This window comes from Eupeodes corollae, chromosome 1, assembly GCF_945859685.1.
Source record: "Eupeodes corollae chromosome 1, idEupCoro1.1, whole genome shotgun sequence".
Taxonomy (NCBI): Eukaryota; Metazoa; Arthropoda; class Insecta; order Diptera; family Syrphidae; genus Eupeodes; species Eupeodes corollae.
Window position 1 is genome coordinate 177,034,440 of NC_079147.1, and position 21,444 is coordinate 177,055,883.

The 21,444-nt window shown below is 31.6% G+C and overlaps 1 long non-coding RNA gene across 2 annotated transcripts; it reads right to left on the bottom strand.

The window, feature by feature from the left end:
- Nucleotides 1-10,441: 10,441 nt before the first annotated feature.
- On the bottom strand, nt 10,442-11,188 carry LOC129953295 (uncharacterized). Of its 2 annotated transcripts, none has more exons than XR_008782477.1 (3): nt 11,065-11,188; nt 10,638-10,936; nt 10,442-10,579 (listed from the first exon to the last, which is right to left on the bottom strand). It is a non-coding gene; the product is annotated as an uncharacterized LOC129953295 (long non-coding RNA). The 2 variants fall into 2 exon arrangements; XR_008782478.1 differs by having other exon boundaries at nt 10,638-10,910; nt 11,065-11,186.
- Between the last annotated feature and the right edge of the window lie 10,256 nt (nt 11,189-21,444).

The following is a 21,444-nucleotide window of genomic DNA, read 5'->3' on the forward strand; positions in this document are numbered from 1 at the left end:
GCCGTACCTTTGCTACAACGAGGTAGTGGTCCGAGTCAATTTTGGGCTCTCGGAATGTTCGGATATTCTGTATACTGGAGAAGTGTCGTGCGTCGATCGCAATGTGGTCAATCTGGTTGACGGTTGATTGATCAGGAGATTTCCCCTTGTGGATATTAAGATGAGTGAACTGCGTACCAGCTACCAGAACGTCTCGTTCCGCAGCGAAATCGACCAGCCTGAATCCGTTGTCGGAGGTGGTGTCGTGCAGGCTGTATCTCCCGATTATTTTCATTTCATTTTTCATTTATTTTATTTGCATAAATTTACTCAGTAAGATACAATACCTTATAAATTAGAGTAAAACATCAGTATAATAATACTATTTGTACATTAATTGTGCTTTTCTAATGTGGTTTTAAGATACAATAGAAAATTGAAAAAGCTAATTCATTCGCTCACTTAATGTTAAATATAAATTGAAAATTTTAAAAATTACAAAAAAAAAATATATAAACGAAATTTATTTATATAAACAAAAATGAGTTACCTTAAAAAGAAAATTTTATTCAAAACAAAAGAAAAAATATATTTGATTGTCATCATCACCATCAACATCCACAAGATAATTAGGAGAAAAATTCTTTGAGCATCCTACAAAACAGGGTCGAGCTGCTTATTATTTTTAAAGATTGAGGGAGGGAATTCCATAATCGAGTGGCATACACATAAAATTGTCGTTCAGATACTAAAAATGAACAGCGTATTGGTATGAGATTGCAAGATCTTACAGATCGTGTATGGTTAATTTTATTGTAAAGGTATTCCGGCTGATGGTTTGCAGAATATTGTGAAATAAGGTTAGTGTTCTAAGTTTAAATAAATTATCTAGGGTAATACCATAAATTGATTTAGAGAAATTAGAGATGTGATCATATCTTCTTAAACCAAAAACATAACGCGCAGTACTATTGTAGGCAACATTAAGTTTCCGTTTGTGTTCATAATCACAATTGCTAAAAATCTCACAACAGTAAAGCATTTGTGGTATTATCAGGGTTTTAGCCAATATTAGTCGGGTTTTTAATGGGGTTATATGATGAGATGCCCAAAGCATTCGAAGACTTCCATAAACTTTCCCTATCGAAATTCTAATATGGTTATTCCAACTGAGCGTTTTATTAAACGTGAGACCAAGGTTTTTCGCAGTATCAACAAATTCAATAACTGTATTATTTAAATAGATGTCACGGAAATATGAAGTGTCAATTACAGTCCTGGAAATTACTAAGCACTTTGATTTCTTAGGATTCAAACAAAGATCATTTTTACGGGACCAGATAACGATTTCTTTCAAATCCTCATTAACTTCATGCACACCGTTCTCGAGCATACCAAGTGGAAAACTATTATACAATTGAACATCATCTGCATACATGTGTACAGATGAACTCAATGGGCAAGATGGTAGATCATTGATATACATGGAGAACAGCAAAGGGCCCAAAATAGAGCCCTGAGGGACACCTCTCTGCAGAGGAAGAAAACCTGACATAGAGTTGTTTGCAAAAACTGCTTGAGATCTACTGGTCAAGTAGGAAAGAATCAGTTTTACTGAAGGATTTGAGAAATGAAATTGATCCTTAAGCTTTTTACAAAGTATATGGCAATTGACGGTATAAAAGCCTTAGAGAAATCCAAAAGTGTAAGTACAGTTATTTTTCCATCATCCAAAACGCTTCTTATATTTTCTGTTACGTCAATTAACGCAGTAGTACAACTATGTTTAGGCCTGAAACCTGATTGGTTGATACATAGCAATTTATTTCTGTTTATAAAAGTGCGGATTTGATGATTCATTAGTCTTTCTAAAACTTTAGAAAGAAATGGTAATATGGCTATGGGTCGAAAATCATCTGCATCACGATTTTTAGGTATAGGAATAACCTTGGCTTGCTTCCAAGCAGAGGGGAAAGTGCTTGTCATAAAAATAGTATTGAATGCATAAGTAATGTATTTGAGAACAGAAGGCAGTATAGCTTTTAAAAACACCGGATGGATACCATCAATTCCAACAGAGTTGGATCTTACAGAAAGAACACTTTCTAAAACATCAACCTCATTAACAGGTGAGAAGCAGAAACCACCTGTAGACAGATGAACTCCAAAAAAAAAAAAAAAAAAAAAAAAAAAAAAAAAAAAATGTTAAGCTAGTCTTAAGTTAAGTTAAGTTATGATAGCTTGTATTAAGCTAAATAAATAAATAAATAAATAATTTGGGATTCAGAAAAAGAGGAATTAAGAGTAACAAAATTTTTGTTAAGCTCATCACAATCGATAGATACGATTTTGTTGTTAATTGTTTTACCTACACCTATCTCTCTCAGATTCTTCCATAGGTTTTGCTTAGCTAGAGAAGGGTCAAGCTTTGGAGCATAAAATCGTTGTTTAGCTTCACGAATTAAAAAGACTACTCTATTTCTCAAAGATTTGTATTCACTATGCAATTCGTCAATCCTGAAAGTTTTCCAGCGCTTATATGCACGATTACGTTCTGTTACAAGCGACCTAATATGGTTATTAAACCAAGGATGAGCTTTAAAACGAGATTGCCTTGTAACTAGAGGAACATGTAAGTTATAGAGTTGGTTTATATTATTTTGTAAAAATGAAACCTGGTCATCGACAGATGGCATAAGATATATTTGATGAAAATCAAGTGAATTCAAATCAGCTTCCAACTGCTGTCTGTTGACATTTTTAAAATCACGAAAGGTGAAGGTAGATGAAGATATCAGGGGTGAACATTGAAAAGTAAGATAAATTAGATCATGATGAGAGAAACCGGGATTGGAAATTTGGTCATAAAGAAGAACTTTTTGTAAATGACTTACAAAAAACATATCGATTAATGTACTACTCTCCCTGGTAAAGTGAGTTGGGGTTGAAACATTAGTAGGAAATAGATTAAAAGATCTCATTCTATCTACAAGATCAGAGCTACTTAGAACATTATGATTAAAATCTCCCGCAACAATGATAAAAGGTGACACAAAAGATAACTCATCTAATATTGCGAACAACGGTGTTAAATCGATATTGCGATTTGGACGATAAACTGAACCTAGCAAAATTTTGTTGTCGTTACATTTTAACTCGACAAATATATATTCGACACCACTTCCTGGCTGAGACTTTCGAATTATCTTGCAGCTCAAGCCACTGCGAGTAAAAATCGCCACACCACCACCCACACGACCAACCCTATCGCAACGAAAGACGTTAAACCCTTCAATGCAACAAACGGAATCTGTAGAAAACCAAGTTTCACAGACGCAGACTACATCAATGTTTGAATGTTCAAACAAATAACGAAATTCATCCAGCTTGGGACCTAAACTCTGAGCATTAATATGGCAAACTCTCAAGCCAGTGTGCTGCGCACCTAAAATTTGAATCAAAGAACGCGTAGAATCATGTGAACCCTCGAAAACCGAATTCCTGTTATGATTATTAGAATCAATCATTAATATAGATATTGAAGCAACAAGGACCCAAACTAGTCCAGCAAAATAAGTTAAAAAGCTGCACGACCATATCATGAAAGAATTTCAAATATAGAAGGACGACGATTACGATGACAGTGATAACGACAATGACAATGACAAATTTATATTTTTCTAAATGAAGAAGTGATGATTTTTCGAAGAGCATCATCATGCTGTTTCAGTTGTGCTTTAAGTGAATTGTTTTCTTCTTTGGTGACGTCAATTTCGGTTAACTTGGTTTCAATAGTTTTAATACGGTTAGTAACGTCATCAATAGAGATCTTTAGTTTGGATATGTCAGTGTCAATTTTCGACATTATTCTCTCTTCGAATTTTTCTATTTTTGACGAAAGAAGTGATATGATGTACTCACTTTGCTTACGAAGAGCTTCTTCGTGTGACATGTCGGTGTTTGATGTAGTGTATGTGTTTTTTGCCTGTTTAGGTTCTGGAGATGGAGGATGCTGCTGACCAGGGGATTGGGAGAGCTGTTTTCTCTGCCTTTTACCAGTCATGTACACTTTTTGTTAAATTTACGTGAGTGTGAGTTAATTTTTGATAAAGAGTAGATCGCACTTTAATTTAAGAGATAATATTTTCCACCATGTGCAAAATCAAAAATCAAATTTGTGCAATATAAATAGAACTTTTAAATTAATTTGCAATTTTGATTTAATCAAATATTATAATGTAACGGGTAAAATGTTTAAAATAGTTTTTTTTTTTATTTTGTGGATTAAAACCTTGGTACGTTAAAATAAACGTTTGAAACTATTTAGATTATTGCCACTTAATCAAACACGTCCACTCAGTTGCACATCAATCTATATTATGGCACCAAAGATGTCTTCTCTTCCTAGCTTGGCATTAAAAGCTCCTAAGACAATTTTAATGTCATAGCCAGGGCACTGCTCATATGTCTTGTCCAAGACCTCGAAGAACATGTCTTTGGTGTCTTCATATTTCTAATCTGTTGGGGCATGCGCTCATATTAGGCTTATGTTGGCGAATTTAGCCTTGATGTGGATTGTTGTGATGCGCTCGTTCACACTGTTGAAACTCAAGACTTTTTGCCTGAGCCTAGTTCCAACAACAAATCCACACCCAAATAGACGCTGTCCTTGTTCACTGTAGCAGTCGCCGTAGTAGATATCGCAGTCTTTTAGTTTGCGTTTGCCCGGTCCATCCCATCGCACTTCTTGGATGGCGGTATTATCTGCATTGCCAAACTTTATAATAAAAACGGAATATCATGGAAAAAATATTTCATATGTGTATTATTATTACGGTTACTTTTGAAACCTCAAAATCGGCAGTGTCGTGTCTTTCGATTCATTAATTCCTTAGCACTACTATTGTGAGAAAAAACGCATGCCTACATTTCACTTCAGGAATATTTGTAAAGTTTCAAGCTTAGTAAAAGCATTAAAACTACCATATCTAATTTGTTTTGTAGAAAAATTAAGTAAGTATCAAAAGTTTGAATTTTTTCGACAATATTTGGTTACTATACTAATAATGATGAAATATACTTAATTCTAATAAATATTTAATTTCTGTAATAGGAAAAACAACATATTGAAATTTTACAATTTTAACCATTAAAGTCAATTAATACAGTAATAGCTTCCATAACTATAAACACAACTATCAAAAACAAAAATTATCTAAACCAAAACAAAATCATTTAATATTCAATAAAATACATGCATATATTTGTACAACTGACAGTACATAATAAAACACGGCATCAATATTCGAGCTTAACATTATCCCTATATCCTCACACACAAAAAATGGAGTTAGAGGTAATTTTTGATTTAATCGACTTTCATGTAGCAAAAAAAAAACAACACACAAAAAAAGGTATTCTAGAATAAGTAAAATCAACTCAAATATAGACAGTAAAATTATAGTAGGTAACTTTTTACCTCCCTCATCTACAACATCAATTACAATAAAAAAATAAAATATATGCGATACTTTGATTGAACAACATTTTGAACGCATGTAATCAATAGAAATCCCTCATAGGGACAAAGAGCCAAAAAACAAATTAAATAATCGTTAGGGCTAAAAACAAAACAAAAAATGTATAAGTCTGATTTGAATAAAAAATAACTTTCAATGTTGTAAATATGTATGCATAGAAATATAAGAACGCAATCAATATAAAGCCAATTCATATAAATATATAGTATTTACATTTTTTGCCTCACTTAGCTCTTACCAATGTTTTCACGAATATTATATAGGCCCAAATATAAGTTATAGGGTAAATTTTCATTATATTTATAACAAGAAACTCGAAAGTGAAATAAGATATAGGAAGATGATCAGAATTAAGGTTCTATCAAAACTTACAGCTCGTCACAAGTTTTCAATATTAACGTAAAGACCTTAACCTATAGAATCAATCAACGGCTGCGTCAACGGATCTACTGCCTTTGCTAACGTCAAAAACTGTTTATTTTTAGCTTACCATATTTTTTATATTCGTCAAAGTAAAAAGTAGCCTTTTCCACGACTATTTGTCTTTGGATGCTAAAGATAGTTGTTGGGTTTTCCAATAGGAACTTGACAACTTTGATCTTAATTTGTGAACGAATCGTTTAACTCTTCGTCAAACTGCTGTCAATTTATTCAGTGAATTCAACATTTTCATCATGAAAAAGTGCACGATCCAGCAACGTCTGAACATTATAAAAATTTCCTACCGAAATTCAAATTCAGTGACCGCAACTTCAAGAGTGTTAACTCCAATGTTTGGTGGTAATTGTCGGCCTAGTAGACAGGTAATAACAAGGATGCTGGAAAAATTTGAGTCTACATATTTTTTGTGATATTTTGCGGTGTCAGTGAGACAACGGGTTGATTGAAGTGCCGTTTAAGTGTCGATCCAATCCGTAAATCCCACGTCGTTCTAAAAAATTGGATATCGCTCACATTCAAAATAAACCTAGTGGTTAACAACTCCCAACCATTCTTGTGTGCAAGTATTGTCAGCGATGGAGGGGACGTACAGTTTTTATGAAAAATCCGAAGGCCAAATTTGGGAAGCACTTTTCAAGGCAGTCCCCATGAAAAAATCTTTAGGTGGCGCAGGCAGGGATTGATCTCAAGAATTCTGGCCTGACAGTCCTACGTACTAACCGTTACGCCACGGGTACTTAGTATTGTTCAAATTATGGCGTATTTTTCATAAGGATCTTTGTTTACACCCATGCACGATTAATCTTACTCCAGAAATAAATCCGACGAGCCATTAGAAGACGTATGTACGTTCTCCAATTGGGCTTTAGAGAAGAGAAAATCATTGTCAGTGACAAAGCTCACTTTTGGCTCAATGGCTTCGTCATTAAACGTTATTAGTCCACATGAATCATAACTGTATCTACAAAACATGCTGTTGGATGTGGTTTGCATGCCAGTGTCATTTTTTTGCCATATTTTTTCGTTGACAATGACAATAGAAACTTTTCTGTTAAGTGCCATCATAACCGATTATTTTTGGCCCGAATTGAATGATATGTACAGTTGAATGGCTGCTTCGTGCCTGAAATTTACTACCTCTTGACCATGTTCTTTAGGGTAATGCAAATATGTCCGAAGTGGCTATACGAACAAAGTCGAGGTCCGTTTATATATATTTTCTTTGTATTTACTTCAAGACGATAGGTAAGATTTTCTAAAAATGTCTTAAATGGTTTATAGTTTATCTAAAACAAAAATTGTGAAAAGCGGAGTTGAAAATTATTTTTTATCCGTTTAAGCTGGGATACGAAACTTTAAAGTATAATTTGTATTTCATTATTCACCCTATAATTTTATTAAAAAAAAACGTATACCATCTGTATGTACTTATCATACATACATAAAGCTGCGATAAATATAACCCCATTGCGAATCAACGAGGATAATATTGGAATATACCCACTAAAAGGTACCTACGTGTTAGCTGCGTTTAACATAGACCTTTATGTTTTCAAGGCAAAATTTAGACAAAGCAAATGTCTGCTTTTTGCATTAAATTAACCCTCCCACAAAAACATAAACAAAAACCAACTGAAAATCTTCAGTGAATCTTAAAGGGCGTTCGGAACGAGTAAAATCAGCGAATAAATTTGATAGATAATCAAAAATAATTTTAAGAACATTTAATTCAGCCTTGAAAAAAATATAATTTTTTCTTACTAAAAACTTGAAAGGGGGATCTTCGTTGCCGAGACACTGACTGGATAATTAATGATTGGTTATTATTGGGTTTTGAAAAGGATTAAGAAGCATCGTATGTTTTAATTGTACGGTTTTAGATGAAAAAAAAAGTGATAGACCTTTTGTAACAGGTTGATGTTTTCAAACAAAGAACTTCTTTTGCACAATAAACTGACGAGGGTGTTGGTGGTGGTTCTGTGGTATTGTTGCTTCTGCATGATTGGAGGTTAAGTATATTGAGATGTTTGTCTACAAAAGTTTAATCAAAACTGTCGCCGCAAGGATACATCTACAGTACCTCAACATCAATAACAATATCTAAGACAACAACAAGACGAGAAAATTAACTTAAATGTGTTGGTGTTTAGAAGATTCGCGGCGAAAATTTTCAATATTTCAAGGGATTTAATATAACTAATTTATTTTAAGTGAAGGAATATGGGTAACCGAGCAAAAACGAAACTGCTTCAATAACGATTAGAGATAACAAAATGAAAAATATGGTAAAGTACTGGGAAAAATTAAAAGTATTTGCAATAAAATGAAGAAATATTAGAATTATCATTTAGCTGTTTAGATAATATAAAAAAAAACACTAAGTCCGCTTTTAAACTCCCATAGAAAGAAGGTATTGTAACTGGTCCGATATTTCTTGACGTTCCAAGGTCTGTGACTGTGTGTATACATGCATTAATATGTTTGGGAATCCTTTTTTCACCACAACATCAGCATCAAAACATGCAGAAATGACCTTTAAAAAAAATTGAGTGGGTACATTTTTTTACCCCTGAATTAAAAAAAAGTGAATATTGGTTAACCCTTAATATCTCTCGAACCAATAATGCTAGCGACTTTTTTTTGACAGAATGTTGACAATTTTGTGAAAAAATGTGGAAATGTCTTTATTAATAAATTTGCAAAACTTTAAGAAATATCCTATTATTGGAAAAAAATCCTAAGACAGTAAAGTATCTAAACCTTCTTTACATCACGGCAAAAATCAGTATGATCATTTCATGAGGTCACTTTCACTTATACGCCTGAATGTTCTCAATAAATTTTTTGCATATCTATGTTTATTTTTACACTTTAGAATTTTTAGAAAGTAGTTAGCTTATATGCAGGCTCACCATAAGTGTATGTGTCAGTTATTAGTAAAAAAATACAATTAAAGCCTAAAAAGCGCAAAAAACAAAACATAATTAACATTTAACATGAATTATGTATTACAGAACAAACAAAAATAAAGACGCTTAAGATAGTGGAGCACTGGTTCTAAGCAATGATTTCAATTCCACCTTATTTAAATTTAAATCTATGGATGAACAGTTTAAGTTACATAAAATGCTCATTCGATTTAAAGCTTTATCTTCCCATAGTTATTTCTATGGAAGTCAATTTTTGCTGTGATATACAGCAGTGAAATACGATTCTGATTAGTTTTTTAGTAAAAGTTATCGCCTGGCATTTTAAAGGGTTGAGTGAAAGGCTATTTTTCCCAGACCAAGATGTGAAACTATCAATGTCGGCTTGTAAATTAATACGATCATGGGTGGACTTTATTATTTTGAAAATCTTTATATCGTCAGCAAAAATGAGAAGTTCACTTGAGCGTAGACATGACGATACATCGTAAATAGACAGGATGAACAGAAAAGGGCCAAGATGGCTTCCCTGGGGAACACCAGATTGAGCAACAAAAGGTTCAGAATGACAATTTCTAAATTTTACCTCGTAGGATCTGTTTTCAAGGTATGACTTAATCCAAGCTAAGAAAAATGGTGGAAAACCAAGAGCCTTGAGTTTAAATAAAATAATTCCGTGGCTTTAGAAAAGTCAGTGTATACACAATCAACTTCATAACCTTGTTTTAAAGCGTTTGAACATATGTTTGAGAATGTGAAGAGATTAGTAACGATTGATCTTTTTTTCACAAAACCATGTTGCTGTTCGCAAATAATATTTTTACTAAAATATGCTACGCTTTCAGAAACAACTTGTTCAAATACTTTAGGAATGCAAGAAAGCTCTGCAATGGGCCTGTAGTTGCATATATCCGACTTGTTACCTTTCTTGAAAATTGGTGTTTGAAATGACTTCTTCCATATACTGGGAATTTTGCCTGTTTTTAGAGGAAGTTTGAATAAAAACGTAAGGGGTTCAACTAAAGCATTACTACACTTATTTAGTATTATCGGGGGAATACCATCAGGACCGGCTGAGCATTCATCATTCAACGCAGATAAAAGATCAAGGACCGTACTCTGTAGCACAGGTATGTGACTACAGCTAGTTTGCGAAAAAGTGTGAAGATTATGAAAATATACTTCATCAACTTCTTGAGGCCTATTAACAAATGACTCACGGAAACTCGATGCGAAATCGTTACAGATATCAAAAGTTTTATCTAACGAAAGGTTCTTGTAAGTGAAGTTAACTGGAAAGCCATCTGATTTTTTCTTTGTGTTTATAAAATTCCAACATTTTTTAGGGTTCTTTATCAAAGACGTGCACATATCAGTAACATAACAAGGATATAAAAAAATAGTAAGAGACTTTAATTGGTTAAAGAGTTCAACATTAAAAGAGAATTTGATTGAAGAGAGAGTTTTGAGATACGTTTTCCATGCCTTATTTCTTTTGTTACGCAGTAAACGCAATTTTTTCGTGTACCAAAGTTTGTATTTCTTGATTTCTTTATTGGTACTTTTTTTTCAAAACAATAATTAAGGATCTTATAAAAACTTGAAACCGCTTCGTCAATGTTAGAATATGCAAGTGTATCAGCAATTCCAGAAATGGTTAAATCTTCAGACAACTGTTAGAAATTGGATCTTCTGAAATGAAAATTTTATAAGCAATCAAAGGAATTACTGTGATCAGTAAGGTGATTACTTAAGTCAAAAATAATGTCCAAAGTGGGTTGATATTTGTCAATATTAGTAAATCCTGATCCAGATTCTAGAACTAGAGTACTAATAGCGTCAGAAGAAAAGACTAGATCGAGAATTCGATTTTTTGAGTTTTTAATACAGCATGTTTGCTGTAAGTCAGTAAGAAGGACTTTATCGAGAAGAGATAGTTCCATTTGTGAAGAAGAAGGAAAAGCTTCAAGGCAGGATTCGTCTTCGGATGGAAGCCAGTCAATGTGTGGTAAATTAAAATCACCTAGAAGTAAAATATTGGTGCCAGAGCTAGACATATTTATAAGTTAGTCTAATGCCAAGTAGAGATCGTTTTAAACAGCCTCCAAACTTTTTGTAGGAATGTTAACGTTTAAAATGAAAAAAGTTTTTGTCTGTATCATTATCTTTACACATACCAGTTCAATTGATAATTTAAATGGAAAGATACAGAAGAAGAGAAATATGTATTTTGTATCGCTAGCAGAACACCTCCACGTAAATCCTTTTCATTACCAACATGACGATCGTTTCTGTAAACTTCTAATTCTTGACTGAAAAGTTCTGTGTCTGAAAAGCTTGAATTAAGCCACGTTTCTGTAAAAACGAATTCGTCGTGTGGAAATGAAATCCCCTTAAGTGCTAGTTTCCACTCTATTGGGTTATTTGATTAATTTTTTGTCGTGTCGGTAATTTGTTGGCGTGATGAACAGTATTTATATTAAATTTATTTTAATATTATATTTTATATTTTATAATATTAAATTAAACAGAACCATAAGTCATAATTAAAATATAATTCAATAAAATGGAACACTGCGTCTAAAAGCTTGTGTATTGCCTTGGTTAATAAATTTGTGATAGATGATATACAACATACAACCGTGGATTAATGCAACTATGTACTTCCAAATGCTAGTTGACTCAAGTAGAAGTATGGCACTTTGACGAGTGCTACAAATCATTTTGTCCATTTCCTTGGTACTAATTTTGACAAATGATTGTGAAGTAATCCTTTTTGGAGTGTAGATAAATCATAAAGAAGAAAAACTACCACATTCCTTCTTTTAAAATGGGTAACGATATTCTAATCACGAACAATGAAAAATCAAATGTTTTAGCATAAATAAATTTTACCAAACGAGCAGTTCGGCTTTAGATTACTTACTTCACAGTACAATCCATCAAGTACATAGGATTACTAAACAAATAAGAAGTGTCTTAAGGTCTGCTAAAAGTACAGATTTGGTACTTCTTGATGTCGAAAAAGCGTTCGACACGGTCTGGCATAATGCGCTTTTACACAAGTTGTTGATAATCAACTTCCCAGTGTTTTTAATAAAAATAATTCAATCATTTTTATTTCAGAGGAAATTTTAAGTTTTAGTCAATAAATGGTTTTCTTAAAAATATGATATAACGGATGGTGTGCTTCAAGGATCATTTTTAGGACTTATTCTATACTCAATATTTACTTTCGATTTTCCATTGCTAACTTTTTGTAGAACAGCAATATAATTGTATTTTTTATTCGGATTCAGTTGGTTTCTTAATCGAAACTAATCTGCAAGCTAGTCTAAATGTTATACAAAGTTCCATGACTGGAAAACAAGAATCAATGCTTCAAAACCTCAGGCAATCTTTTTCTTACTCGAAAAAGAATAGCCTGCTTTTTAACAAGTAATAATCTTCTTATGGATGGCATAAGTATAGAATGTAAATCTGATGCAAAATATCACGGAAAAAATATAGATTAAATATTAATATTTGACTTACATATACACAAAACGATTAAGAAAATAAATAATACAGTTACCTTTTTATCCTTTCAATAATCGCAAATCAATGCTTAGCACCTATAATAAGCTTATAATGTACAAAGTTGTTTTCCAAGCTATCATGTACTATAGATCACCTTTATGGGGTAATTGTGCCATCTCTAATATACAACGCGACGGCTGCAGATAGCTCAAAATAAGATTCTGAAAATGATTCTGAAGCTTCCATGGTCATTTTCAACTAATGAACTTCATTCCATTTTAGCTATGGATAAGGTATCAGGAAGGATACCCAAACTTAATGCGCGATACCTAGCATCATGTCTGATAAGATAATACCTTGCTTTCAAACCTTGCACAATGACCTTTTACTATATTTATTCATTATTTATGTATATTAATTGTCTTTAAATTTTTGTTCATAAAACTATTTACTTATTTATTTCATTTTCTTGTCTATTTGTTTATTTTGTATCTATTTTTTTATTTAAATATATATTAATTTGTTTGTTTATTTATTTATTAATTTATTTATTTAAATTATTTTTATTCTTTTCTGTTCTATATCTATATTCTATATATTTTTAACTACTTTGTTGTAAGACTCAAAGCTTGGTTTGAATTTTTTTCCACCTGCCACCTTTCTTTCATTCTATTATTTTTTGTATGAATGTGTTTATGTATCTTTTCCTTCAATATTATTTGTTTTTGTATTCTTGGTTGATTGAGATACTAATTATAATATTGTAGCCTTTTACCATATCTCTGTAAATTGTACAATTTGGTTTAAGAAAAAATGTTATAAAACTGATGCTACAATAAAGATAAAAATAATAATAATCGTGAATTATATTTTTTTTAATGGGTTTGCACGCAGAAATTTGCAGTTAATTTTAAAGTCTCTTACATTTCAGTTCTTCTCCTTTATTTTTGTGCCAATAGTTAAAGCATGTGCAAACGTATGAAAGTGGTACCGCAAAAATAAACAAGTGTTGGGCATATAAAACATATTAATTTGGAAAACTGACAGATGTTTTCCAATTTTATCAATCGAATAGTTTATTTTCCTTATTTCAATAGAAAATTTAAACTAAACTTGTATTTTTGTTTTATTGCAGATTGTCTGTGTCGCTCATTTTCTTTTGAGTTAGTTAATTTATTCAATTTCACCAGATCTTCATCTGTTGCCGTCACCTTTCTTTCTCTGTTTGTATTTTATATCCCATTCCTATGACAATTTTGCAACTCTACTCTACTGTAATTATAAATTCCAATCGAAGAAAAACAATTAATATTTCCATCAGCAAAAAAAGGACCAATGTTCCAGGCAGGTAGCTATGTACCAGATAAGTTCAGGTGATTGCAGAAACAAAAGTATACTGTCCAAGGACGAGGTATAGATGAATGCCGACAGTGATTTAACAAAAAAATATTAAATACAAAACGTAAGCAAAGTTTTGCAATGTTGTTGTAGTTTTATTTGTGTATGTGTTTTAAAATACCAAAGTGAAATTTAAAAAAAAGAAACTCTCCTGGTTCTGGCTGAAAAAATGTCTTAATTGAATATATCTCTATAATTGAAAAATGCATTTAGCATAAAATCGAATATTTTTTTAAACTTGAATCAAGTTGGGGTTAGGGGGGAAGTCATATGTTACCCCGTCGCCACTGGTTTTAGGAACTTTTATATGGAAGACAATTCTAGTTTATGGTTTTGAGAAAAATAGTTGATTTTTATTTTGCTAATTCTCTTTCAGCGCGAATTTCATTTCATTCGCTGTCTTTCAAAACAAGTACAGCTAATCAAGCTAGGAAAAAATAGGTTACTAACTATACCGAAAATTGTTACTTTTTGCCTCTCCCTGTAAAAAGAAGTGATTATTTATCCTCCATTTCTTTATTTCTCATTTCTGTTGCATGCAACAGCTTTATATTCAAACGGAAAAAATAGTCAACACCAACAAAAACTGTATTTTAAGATTAATTTTGTACTTTTTACTTTTTCTTCTCTTCTACTTAAATGGCTAATTAAGAAGTCAAAAGGCAACTTAACGAAGGACAATAATTAAGACACATTGCTTTGCTTGAAACATGGCGTAAAATTGTTCAAAACACGAACATTGGAATAGAAAATGGAGTAAAGGCGCAAAAAAGGGGGTGTTGCTTCTGTTGTATAAGTTAGAAAGTAGCTTGCCCGAAAAAATAGCCAAATAAAGATTTCGTGATTTCATTTTGAGAGTTACCAAAGTTATATTAGACTGTCCTTGCACAATATAAAGATTTTTATATATAGGGCTTTAACCGGATATCCATCTGTGGTGGGATGCACCATGCACAAGTCCCTTGGTGACCCTTAAGAGGTTACTTTTTGGAATGGTTTGGTGCTATGGGAGAAGAAAACACACATATCAAATGAACGTGATATGTTTGCTAAAAAAAAAGAATTTTGAAGCATACAGCTACTGAGAAAATGCTGTGTTTGAAACGAAAGTGGTCTTTGGATAGATTTATGTGTTTGCAATACATTACATAAATTACAATGTTGCTTCAAGCTGAGGCTTAGTGTCTAACCAAATAAGAAAATTTAAAGGGTTAATTTAGTTAGACAAGCATAAAGTTTTGTGCTGGGGATACTTTTTGACGAAGGAAAATCAAAATAAATTTTGGCCGATTGAAGGTAAATTTCGTGAGATCTTCTTTAAAATTAATATTTATTTTAGTTAAGTTAACTTCTTTATTTCATCAACTATATCTTATAAGAACATATAAATTCCTTAAGATTACTAGAAAAATACCTAATTTTCACTCAGGTTAAATAATAATTGTTTTTCAAATAAATTTCTAATACTCCTATTAAAGAAGTCTATTTGATTAATAATGCAATTTTTACTAAATAACACAAAGAAATAAAAGCACTAGTAACGATGATATTAGTCGAGCAGAAGAAAAACCCACCAAATAAAAACTAAAAGTCAAACAATAAACACAAACACTAGAAAATGACCCCAGCAGGACTTAAAACAACGAGATGGCCCGCCGCCGTGAGAAATTCGGGCAAAAAAACCCGGATTACTTCTTACACAAAATAAACTATTACGAAAATATTAACTCAAACAATATTTTAAACAACAACAGACTATACGGGGACACCTAACACTAAAATGTCCTTGATAAGATGATTTGATACATAATTAGTAAGCTGAGGTTAAACATCAAGGAGAATGCATACGAGTAGAAGAACTTAGCAACATAAATAGTTGTTCATAGCTACTATGAAACCAAAAAAGGTTTAAATGGCGTCGGTTTTCTTATAAAATAAAAAAGTACTCAAAGGATTTAGCAGTAGAGTAATTGGAATACAAATAAAATTAGGAAACTTTAATAACAAGTATAAGCACCAACTATACAGCAACTGATGAAGAAGTAAACTGCTTCTACAATTCACTAAAGTCAGCTATTGCACATTTTAGGTCAGATATATTGCAGATAATTAGAGATTTAAACGCAAACATTTGTTTCAGGAAGAAAGGAAAAGAAACATATTTTGTTGTCGTAATGAAAGAGGAAGTCGACTTATTTAATTTATTAAATAACAAACAAATTATAGTATATCAGAAAAAACAAAAAATCAATGGCCCTGGGATTTCATTGGTTTTTTTGATTGTTTTTTTTAGAGTTTTATTTTTTTGTAAGAAAACTGTCAATTCGATTTTTTCAAAATTTTACTGAATGTTAACAACAATATTTTTAAAAAGATAAAGTGAATTACGAAAAAATCGCAAGAAGATATCAACAACTTCAATGATAATATTTTAAAATTTAAAATGTAAATCAAGAATACAAAAGAATGGATAACTGAATTTTATATGGGAGGCACTTATAAACCAAGGCACACAGGAACAAATAAGCCGAATCTTGAAGAATATATACAATAAAAGCACTGCACGCATAAAAAAGGAATCTATCAATGAGAACTATTCTCACCCACGCTCTTTTCGCAGTCCTCGAAGAGAACTTTAGGCATCTAGATTGGGAGGAGAAAGGACAAAAAAAAAATGTAAATATCTTTCAAATCTTCAATATGCAGACGATATCATTGCTCTATCAAACATTTGTGGAGAGCTCCATACTATGATCAATGAACTATATATGTTCTAAAAAATATTGGCTTAACAAAATGTCAATTTCAATTTTATAACTTTGGATAGAACCACTTTAATATTTTGCTAAAGACTACGTATGCTTGGTCAAAATATTTCGCTCAATGATGGAGGAATAAAAGTGGTATAACATCGAATTACAATCTAATGGAAACAGTGCTAAAATGTCAAGCAACTTCTTGATTTCAATACTCCAAACAAAACAAGAATATATATATTGGATTAACAGTGGTCCCATTTTTAACATACGGATGTCTAACATGGAAAATTACTAAAAATTGGGAAACCAAGCTCAGAATATGCCAAAGAGTAATGGAAAGAGTAATTTTAGCATCTAACAAAAAAAAAATCAGTAGAATGAAAACTTATTTTGAAGATGTCAAAGGCATTATTCGAAATCGTAAATTGAAACTAGCGGGACGGTCTGCGGAATGGATACCACTAGAAAGAGGAAATGTAGGAGGACAATTCAAACGCTAACTATCAAAAATGCTATTCGAACCGCATGTACTAGTACACTATTTGCGAGAAGCACTCCAACGAAAAAGATGGAAAATCGTGTTGGAGGCTAATGAAACGATGATCTGATATCTTAAGTAAACCAATAAGTTGGCATCTTGAATCATACGAGGGATTGCGAATATCCAAATTTAAACAAAAAACTACCAATCTTTTGAAAAGTTTTTAAAAACATTTCTAATCCTTTCCGAACTTGCCTTACAGAAGAAGCTTCATATTACAGAACAGTATTCTAAAAGAGATATAACAAATGCTTAAGGAATTCCTAAAAATACATTCTAGCACAAAATAATCTTTAGCAATTAGTAATTTTATTAGAAAATAATAAAAATAATAAATAAAAGCTGTCCCAGGTGGTTTCCTTGTGAAACAACGGAAGAAACGTACATTATGTGAGAATACAACACTTGTTCAAACAGCTGACGCACGTTTGGTGTTTTGTTTTACTGTCAAACATCTTCAATTTGGTCTTTAATTTAACCATGAATCGTTTAGCTGGTGCAAGAATTGAAGCCGAACAACCTGCTGCATAAATTTTTCTGTGAATCGGCTCTTTGAAAGTTGCCCGAAGATACACTTTTTTATCAGTTTTTAATTGACTGGATAAAGTTTTGAGCAAACTTTGAATTAAATAGATATTTTTTACAGTTACAAAAAAACGTGTTGGTGTTAATTTTTAGTGGTGATTTCGAACTTCAAACTTTGATTATGACTATCCACTAAAGTTTTAAAAATAACCGTTTTCAACATTATTTCCTTATTTTAAAATATTTTTCAAAAACCTAATATTATAGAATTGTTGAGACCCTGGATTCAGTGAAAGAATAAAAAGTACAAATTTTTCAGCGTTTCTTTAAGATTAATCTGAGATACATGAATCTAAAAATGTATGAATTTTTATGAATTGCAATAAAAATTTCAAATGAATATCGAATAAAGGTATTATATAGATTTGAAAAACCATCCCGAATATTTTAGAAAAAACTATTTCATGAGTTTAGATAGCCCCAAAAGGTATACATACGTGTTTTTTTTGTTTATTTACAATAGAAACATCTGATGGAGCCTTATTTGAATAAAGTCTATCAAAACCGGTTGAAAAAGTGCAATTTGATGTCCAGGAATAAAACATTTCAGACCAGTGTTTTTAAAAAGCTGTTTCAATTACGATTTTGTAAATTCTATGTGTATCGAAGTGTTTAAAATTTAGGGGGTCAGAAACTTTCTGAATATTCTTGATTATAATTAAATAATGAAAGAATACATAATATACATAAAATATATTTCCAGTTGAGTGTTTAAAATAATAAGGCTTATGTTGGGTGTTATTTTTTAAGAACTGCATCACGTATCCTAAGTTTTGATCAATACTGAATTCTTATGTAGGTATGCTTATTTAACAAAACTTATGGTACTAAAAACCATCATGAGCTTTAGAGAAATTGACAGTAAACAATTTTTCAATATCAACAACCCCCAAATAATATGCAAATCAAATGGGTCAGCTAGTAAATAAAAAAGCACATAACTTTTATTTTTTTTACTCGAAGCTTGGCATTATTTATTTTTATTTTATAAGGGAATTATTAATATTTAAAAAAAAGAGAACAAAATTTAAACATTGTTGCTGAAATTTAACGACTTTGTAATGTGTTTATATTATTTGTCCTTAATGTGATGTGGTTTTTTTGAGGCTCGTAAAAAGTTTGACAATAAAACAATGAGTTGATCCCATGTCATAAATCTGAAAGAAGTGAAAAGTGTAGGTTAAAATATCTTTTAGTAATAAAACAGTTAGTGACTTTACTAGCATGGTCCTTACTAAACAAATTCAAGAATTTAATGTCATATTTTTTCAGCAAAACATTTTCAAATTATTTATTTTGTCTGAAGATGTTTGATTTTCATAAAAACTGTTTATGTTTCGAAATCTGATAAGCAAGATGTTAAAGAAGGAACTAAATTTTTAAAACGATATTTTTGTAGTTTATTTTAATACATTGTGCAATATATTTTATGTTGAAATGCAAATGTTAAATAAAGTTCGTGCATATACATATTTGTCTTTTCCAATTTATTTCGGTAATGTTTGACCAGAAAAATAGTTAATTGATACCTCTATTGACAAAAGCCAAAGTGCCAATATATTTGGTCATAAGCTTACAAAAATTATTTAATCTCAACTTTAAGCAATTATAATTTCAACTACTATTTAGTAGCGAATGTGTTGAATTTACTTCTTATGTTATTGATTAAAAGATTTGTTAGCGCCATAGTTCGATTTGCTAAAAATAGTTTTTCTTAAGCTTAGACATGAAAAAGTTCCATTTAATAAACAGAAAATACTCTTTGTGACCAAAATGGATTAGGGCAGACTTATTTAGAGAGGCCTTACAATAATAAAGATACAATCTTAAAAAAACTATGTTGAAATTAAATTATGGCACTGTTCTTTGAGTCAGTTGTATTTGATATGGGAAGAAACAGGAAGAAGTCATCTCTTGAACTGAGTTACAAGCTGGTTCTTCTCAAACTAATATTCTAAGAGTGTTGATATGTATATGTTGATGAAAAGAAAGGTATTTTTTTGTATAGCGTCAACGATTTAAAATTGAACCGTCTCCGTTGTTGATAAACTGCGAAAAATATTCCACTTTCTCTAGCACAGTCAAATTAGAGACCATATTATAACTTATATTTTTGACGATTCGGTTTTAGATCTCCGACTGTAATTTCAGCCAACAAAGATTGCATTTAAATAACGTCTGCTATCTCTGGCAGAAAATTTCGTTGACCCGACTTGTATTAATTAAGAAACTCCAGCAATCTAATGCTGTAATTAGGTAGCGTGTTCTATCTCAATCTATATCTTTTCTTCTATTTAATATTCAGATTCAATTATAAAATTCAAGATAAATCAAAAATGGACTTGTTTTTAACACAAAAACCTGAAGTACGCTAATATTTGTAACGAAACAACAAAAATTAGTCCACCCATTTATCAACGCTTCAAAAATATCATCTGATCTGAAAATGAGCTCGAAAGAAAAATAATACAAACAAAAATGTTTCTACATTGTCTAGGCTGAAGCCACAGAACTTCTATACTGAAGCGTTGAGATTTGAAATTTCCTTTTTCATACAATCAATCTCATTTTCATTACTCATTAACATTACTTTGCAAGTAATATCGAAGCATTTCCTATTCAAGTCCTTGTTCGAAAAAGTGACTCTTCACAAAAAGGATATCTTTTACGCACTTACATCCAAATCCAAATAATAATTAGAAATTCTCGTATCATGACTAGATACGAATACATACACATATATATGTACTCCTACTTAACCGAAGGGGAGTTCATATTCATTCTCGCTATCGCAACCGATAATAATGCTGTAGGATATTATTTTACGTTCATTTTCATGCATATAACATATGCATATGAGTATTTTGGTAAATAATGTGTTCATAAAATGGAGTGTACTTCAAAAAAGCAACAATACCCACACACATCATCACCACATAATCTTCATATTAAGGCTAAGGTATAGATATAAATGGTTAAAACAAAAATAAACCCTTTCTCTCTCTAATGGCCTAATGCACACAAAACTTAAATGTTGATTCATTAATTCGAATCCTTGAATAGGGCTAGACTACCAAAAGTACCCATCGTTGTACTCTACTTAGGTTCAACATGTCTTATACAAGTACCTATACATATATGTGTATTTGGGTAGAGGAAAGTCGATGTATAGAATATAAGGTATCCAGATTCTGAAACAAAATTTTCACAAAATCCATTAACACCCAGTTGAGCACTTGGTAAACAAAGCATCGAGTCTTTCTATAAACAACAATTCAACCCACCCCAACCCGAATACCGCTTGTTCGGCTCATGTTCTATATGGACTTATTGCGAGATATTGATAGAACCGTTTTTGTTTTTGGGGCAGGACGAACGATGAGTTCTTAAAATATATTTGCCCGATTGTGTTTGTCTGTAGAGGGAGAGACTAAAGAGGTTTTAGCTCGAATATTAGCATATTTTGTACTTGAAAACATTTTGTTTTGTCTTCGCAGTCACAGACAACTGGATTACAGTCAAGTGTGCGTTTGGATCCTTTCCATGCATGGCAAAAAAACAGGACGACCAATTCTTACCTAACATTGAAATCATTTTGATGGAAAGAAATATATACGGTCACTAATAAATAAGAGGATGCAGTCTTTATAGACTTTCAACCGTTTAACGATTTTAAACTCTTTAAATCTTGCTATATTTTCTCCAAAAGGCTCCTCAGTTCTCACCTCTAGATATACACGTATATAGCTTCTGTC